We start from the raw sequence: 6,742 nt of genomic DNA on the forward strand, positions 1-6,742 counted from the left end.
AAGGCAGAGGCTTTAACCCACTGAGCCACCCAGGTGCCCCTGTCTGTTTCTTTTTATTTTTACTTTATTTTTTAAAGATTTTATTTATTTATTTGACAGACAGAGATTGCAAGTAGGCAGCGAGGCAGGCAGAGAGAGGGGGAAGCAGGCTTCCTGCTGAGCAGAAAGCCCAATGTGGGGCTTGATCCCAGGACCCTGGGATCATGACCTGAGCCAAAGGCAGAGGCTTTTAGCCACTGAGCCACCTAGGCGCCCCTGTCTGTTTCTTTTTAATTAGGAGCTTTGATTTATTCCCTTCTTTGAATTGAGTGTAGCCTTTGCTTTGGTTTTTAAAAAAAAAAAACACGTGCCCAGAAATGGCTGTTGTTTCAAGTTATCCCTCACGGAAAGTGCCTCTTTACCTTTTATCAGCTCCCTAGAGCATGAGCACCAAGGGACGGTCCATTACCACATGCCTTGCAAGGACTTTACCTGGAGAAAGTTGAGTGTGGTATCAGGCCCTCCCAAAACCACAGGAAGTGTCTGACCTTAGAGTCAGTAGATAATATGAAGCATTGAAATTCAGGCATCTGATGGATTTCAGACAAAGCTGGTCAAAGAAAAAATGGTTAGAGACCATTTCTACTTTTCCCTTTCTTGGCTATTGTGTAAAGCAAATACAGTTTCTTTCCAGCTCTTACCATAGTAGTTTTCTAGAACATGGCTTAAGCCTAAATTATCTTGCATTCTTAGGAGTTACTGCTAAGTCGAGGGCATGGATGAGTTCTGTTCAGCAGGTGTGAGGTTTATAAATTCACAGTGTCTTGGAAAGCTGACATTAACTAAAGTAGACAGGCAAAACTTTTCCTCTCTAACTGGGATTCATTAGCTTTCTAGGGAGTCTCCAGGTCCATGAAAGGTGGGAGCGATCAGAGCCATTTCCCCCTTCTAATCAACCCATTCTTTTTCCTCACCTATCCCTCTGATGGCCTTTAATAACAGTGATTTTTTTCTGCTGCCTTGAAGATATTCGGTAGAAGAAGTCAATCAAAGATGAATATGGAGGGGCGCCTGGGTGGCTCAGTGGGTTAAGCCGCTGCCTTCGGCTCAGGTCATGATCTCAGGGTCCTGGGATCGAGTCCCGCATCGGGCTCTCTGCTTGGCAGGGAGCCTGCTTCCTCCTCTCTCTCTCTCTCTGCCTGCCTCTCCATCTACTTGTGATTTCTCTCTGTCAAATAAATAAATAAAATATTTTAAAAAAAAAAAGATGAATATGGATTAGAAAGTTATTTCATGGGTCGGCTGGGTGGCTCAGTCGGTTGAGCATCTGGCTTTTGGCTGGCGTCCTGGGATCGAGCCCCGTGTCAGGCTCCCTGCTCAGTGGGGAGTCTGCTACTCCCTCTCCCTCTGCTCCTGCCCACTGGTATTCTCTCTGTCTCACTCACTCTCAAATAAAATCTTTTTTTTTTTTTAAGATTTTATTTATTTATTTGACAGAGCGAGAGCAGGAACACAAGCAGGGAGAGTGGGAGAGGGAGAAGCAGGCTTCCCACAGAGCAGGGAGCCTGATGCAGGGCTCGATTCCAGGACTCTGGTATCAGGACCTGACATGAAGGCCGATGCTTAATGACTGAGCCACCCAGGTGCCCCAAACAAATAAAATCTTTAAATTTTTTTTTTATTTCATTAGATCACAGTAGAGCAAGTATTCCTGGCCTTGCCCAAACAAAAAGAAACAAACAAAAACCCCCAAAATTATAAAGCTAATTGAACGATGATTCTGACTAGCATCAGACACCTCCCCACCAGCCCTCTGTGTATAAAAATGAATATAAGCTTTCTGTCCTTTATGCTTTATGTTTGAGCAAAAAAAATGTAAAGGTATATACTCCTGCTATATCCTAATTATTACATAGGGGAGAGGCAAGACTGGTGTTCCCAGACTTTATGACTATGCACTAGATTCACCCGTGGGACATTTTTTTAAAATGAAGATTCTGGGGCACCTGGGTGGCTCAGTCATTAGGCAGCTTCCTTCACCTCAGGTCATGATCCCAGGGTCCTAGGATCGAGCCCCGCATCAGGCTCCCTGCTCAGTGGGAAGCCTGGCTCCCTCTCCCACTCCCCCTGCTTGTGTTCCTGCTCTCGCTCTCTCTGTCAAATAAATAAATAAAATCTTAAAAAAAATAATAATAATAAAATGAAGATTCCTGGAGTCCAGACCCGGTAGATTCTGATTCAGTCAGAGGAGTGGTGAACCCAGGAATCTGCATTAACAAGTACTCCACATGATTCTGATGCGTTTGGCTTTGTAACAAAAAATGGGCTAGGCCTTCCAGGGGGTTCTCAAATGAAGGCTTACAATTTTAACACCTAAGAAGTCTTTTTTACTCTTGGGAATTTTTCCTGACATTAGTACAAAATGCTACCAGGTGACAGCATATTCTCAGTCATGTCAGCATTCAAATAAGACTTCTACTGAAGCTGTAACAAAACCATGATAAACATTTTTCTCTTTCCTTTCTTTCCCAAACTTACCAAGACCTCCTTGCCAAAGTAGCTTTGGCTACTTGTGTCATAAAATAATTTAAAGGAAGCTACATCAGCCTAACTTGCTTCTACAATTTCAGATTTTTGTTGAGATCATGAGGTCTAAACTGAACATCCTCAGAAGTAGAGCACTGGCATCTAGACTTTCTCAGGAAGGTGTTAATCCCCAAGGTCTCTTCCTTTCTTGCTTTGCAATCCTGTGGTGCAACTGATGTCACCTGGGCTCTCCCTCTTTTCACCGGATATCAGCCAATAAAGGTGCACAGCAAACTCAGGTCTCACATACAACTAAGAGAAAAGTGAAAAGCAGTTTTTAAGACAAAAGGGATGTGTGTTTCTTTTTAACAAAATGCACAAATCCATGGGACACCTAGGGGCTCAGTTGGTTAAGTGTCTGCCTTCGGCTTAGGTCATGATCCCAGGGTCCCACATCAGGCTCCTTCCTCAGCACAGAGCCGTCTTCTCCCTCTGTCTGCCACTCCCTCCACTTATGTTCACGTGCTCTCTTTCTGACAAATAGTCTTTTTTTTTTTTAATTTTTTTATTTATTTACTTGACAGAGAAAGACATAGAGAGAAAGGGAACACAAGCAGGGGGAGTGGGAGAGGGAGAAGCAGGCTTCCTGCTGAGCAGGAAGCCCAATGTGGGGCTCGATCCCAGGACCCTGGGATCATGACCTGAGCCTAAGGCAGATGCTTAAGGACTGAGCCACCCAGGTGCCCCAAATAGTCTTAAAAACTAAAATAAAATGCACAGATCCAAGAGATAATGGGAGAGTAAACATTAACTAAAGCAGCTTTGACTATAGATTTTTGACCGTTTAAGTGAGGTATCGAAAATAACCATGCCCCTGGCCACGCACAATTTAGTGCACTCGTTTAAATCAAATCAGTGATTTGAAATGTAAAGTGTTTATTTAAAAAAAAAATTTAAATAACCATGCCACCTCCCGATTACGATTCTAGCTCCCTTAAACATTTACAAATCATACGTCTCTCCATCTTAAAATCAAAGAAAAGTAAAATACTGATTCTGGTTGAAACTGGGCATTGGGTAAATGGGAGTCCATTATACTATCCCTTTAACTTCTGTTTGTCTGAAAATGCAAATAATGCTTCTTCTTTCATCTAGTTAAGGATGTTAAGGAAGCTAAAACATGAGTTAAAAAATTAATTATCAGTAAAAGACAGTAAAGTTCCAAGAAGGGAGAAAAAACTCCAGACAAGAGTGGTGTTTGCCTGAAAGGGATTCTGAGATGAACAGGGAAGTAAATGCTGACTATCGGAATAATGGATTAGGAGGAGCCACGATTAATGCCTCTGGCACCAACATGGCAAGGTGATGTTCCCAAGTTCAAACCACTTTCCTGGGGCACCTTGGTGGCTCAGTCCTTAAGCGTCTGCCTTCGGCCCAGGTCATGATCCCAGGCTCCTTGCTCAGTGGGGAGTCTGCATCTCCCTCTTCTGTCACTCACCCTGCCTGTGCTCTCTCTCTCTCAAATAAATGAATACAATTAAAAAAAAAAAAAAAAAAAAACCTTTCCTAGAGTCTGTTTTGCCCCCACTAAAGTCTCCTTCCTTATGACTTCGCTCTCTACCCACCTCCACAACCCTGCACCCACCCAACTGCAGCTCAAGGCAGAAAGTTGGGCTCCATGGAGACAGATTTGACTCTACCGTAAGAAAGCCAAAACAGCTTTCCAGCAATGTATTCCCCTAGTCTTCTGTGTCTAGTGTCTTCCTGACTGTTCATTTTCTCTACCAGGGCTTGCAGTGTCTTCTATGCAGAAACAGTTTCAAGGACCTCATCTAGCATTGTGGCAGAAATATGACATGAGCTGGTAAAGCAACCGAGAGAAACTTCAAGGTTTTCTGTCACCTACCCTCTTGTGTTTATGCTAGTCTGGCTATTCTAAAGGAGTATTCTAAAGGAGGAAGAAGATTTTAAAAATACACTTAATAAGCAACAGTAATGAGTAAGGAGATATAAGCAATTCGGAGTCTCATCTAGAGAACGTTCGTCTTCCCTCCCTCTTCTCCCCTTTGTTTTATATCCTCTTGGTCACCCATCTTCTCCTTCCATGTCTTCCATTCTCAGCTCTTTTACTACTTCCCTGCATTATGGGGTCTTATTACTCCAACATCAATTATTCAAAAGGTAAAGGGAGTGACAACACAAAATGAGAATTGGAGCTCATGGATCAGGCCTCCTCTATCACCATAATTATGTAATTAGCTGTAAGACTAGTTGGGAGCTGAAGAAAAGCATAAGGTGGAAATGTACAACACCTACCAAGGCCACCTACCAATGCCACACATGTTAAGAATGGCATCCCACTCAACTACACACACAGCTTCCTCCTCATGTAGGCAGCAGTCACCAAGGTAGGTAGGACACAGATAAAAAGTGTCAGGTCTGTCCACAAGATGGCAGTCCTACTTTGGAGTGTACAGCTTAATAGTAAATGTTGCAGTGGTGCAAAGTACAAATAAACTTAGAATTTTATTTATGTAGCTGATGTTGTGAATTATATTTCAGTTCCCGCCACATTTGAACAGAATTTTTCGTTTGGGTCACAGTTATGTTTTGAGGTGTGAGTGGTGGTATAATTGAAGAATTAGGGAACATCCTACAGAGGGGTGTGTGTGTGTGTATCCCATCTACGTTGAACGTTGGATGTAGTTCCAATGACTGGACTCTCAGGGGTGTAACTAATTTGGGGGTAATGCTTAAAAAGTACTGGAAACAGAGGTTTATGTCCCATAATAATGAATTTGAACTTTATCCTGAAAAACATGGGGAATCATTGAAAAATTTTAAGCAGGTGGGTGACTTGATCAGAGCAGTGTTTCCCCATCCTCACTCATTGGTTAACACATTCATGATTTTTGCCATATCTATCACCTATAGTTTGCTCAATATTGTTTAAACCTACTTTTACTCTTTTGGTCAGTGTATTTAAAGAGGAAACTCATTACCAGCCTTGCTTGCCATACGATTCAAAATCAGTGTACAACTATTGAAATGGAACAGTGTTCATTTATGAACAACTTAGAAGCTTCTCAACACCATTGGTGTTAAGTCTACCACACTTTGGGTCACTCTCCAGTGTGGTATGGATTGAGACGGGTGCCCCTGAAGGCACAGAAATTGGATTTGCACCTGATTCTCAATGGCCAGGTCGGGTCTTAGATGTCACCGGAAATCCTGTTAGACAGTAGGAATGAAGTAAATCAGTCACAGGCCAAGGAGCTAGACATAAGTTTGTCTATGCCTTGTAAATGTCTGCAGCACCACCAGCCCTCCTGAAATTTTAATGTGCACATGAATCTTGTACAATGCAGATTTCGATTCAGTATGGAAATTCTGCATTTCTAACTCCAAATGGTTTTGATGCTGTTGGTTTCCCAACCTTGCTGCAGTAGCAGAGACTGTAAGGTCCTGAAGCACCAAGACCACGCCTTAATCTTGTGTCTGACACAAGGCGAATTCACAGTTAATAGTCACGGAAAAATGAACTTTCTTCCTCTGAATAGTGACAGGACTCCCCATAGGCAGGTTTCAGCTCAGAAGTTACCCCCGGCATACACCCCTACTCTTCAAAACCTTTTTTTCTCATATGACAATTATAGTTAGGTTTTTGTTTCCTAGGTAGCCCCAGCCTAGAATATAAATTTCATGAGAGCAGAGACCTTAGTGGGGGGGGGGAGGACTACCTGGATTTCAGCATTCATCGATTCGTGTCTCCCGCCGGTGCCGCGAGTCAGAGGAGCGAGTTCATGGGTCAAGGTCTCTCCCCTCCTAGGGCTAATGATCTAGTGAGGACTTGAGCAAGCAAGAAGCAGTCATGCCCGGCTTCGAAGTGCAGGTCTCTTCCGAAAGGCAAACAGATACGGAGACTCTGCTCTACAGGGCCCAGTCTCCTCTACAGACTTGCGGGGAGCGGCAGGTGCTCGGGCTCCGGGGCAGGTTTGAGGTGGAATCTGGAGCAAAGGGGCTGTCTCATTTGACCCTCCGGATCGGGAGACTCCAAAGTGACGGGGGGGGGGGGGGGGGCGATGGGCTGTCCTACACGGAGAGTAGGATTACACCGTGCAGGATACAGGATATCCGGGCCGGGACGAGAATTCAAAAAGTGGCAAAATAAGTAATGTTCTGAGTATGTCCGTACCGAACGTTGCGTTGGCCTATACGGCGTCTCGAAGGACTTGGA

This window comes from Mustela nigripes, chromosome 11 (genome assembly GCF_022355385.1).
Source record: "Mustela nigripes isolate SB6536 chromosome 11, MUSNIG.SB6536, whole genome shotgun sequence".
Lineage (NCBI taxonomy): Eukaryota > Metazoa > Chordata > Mammalia > Carnivora > Mustelidae > Mustela > Mustela nigripes.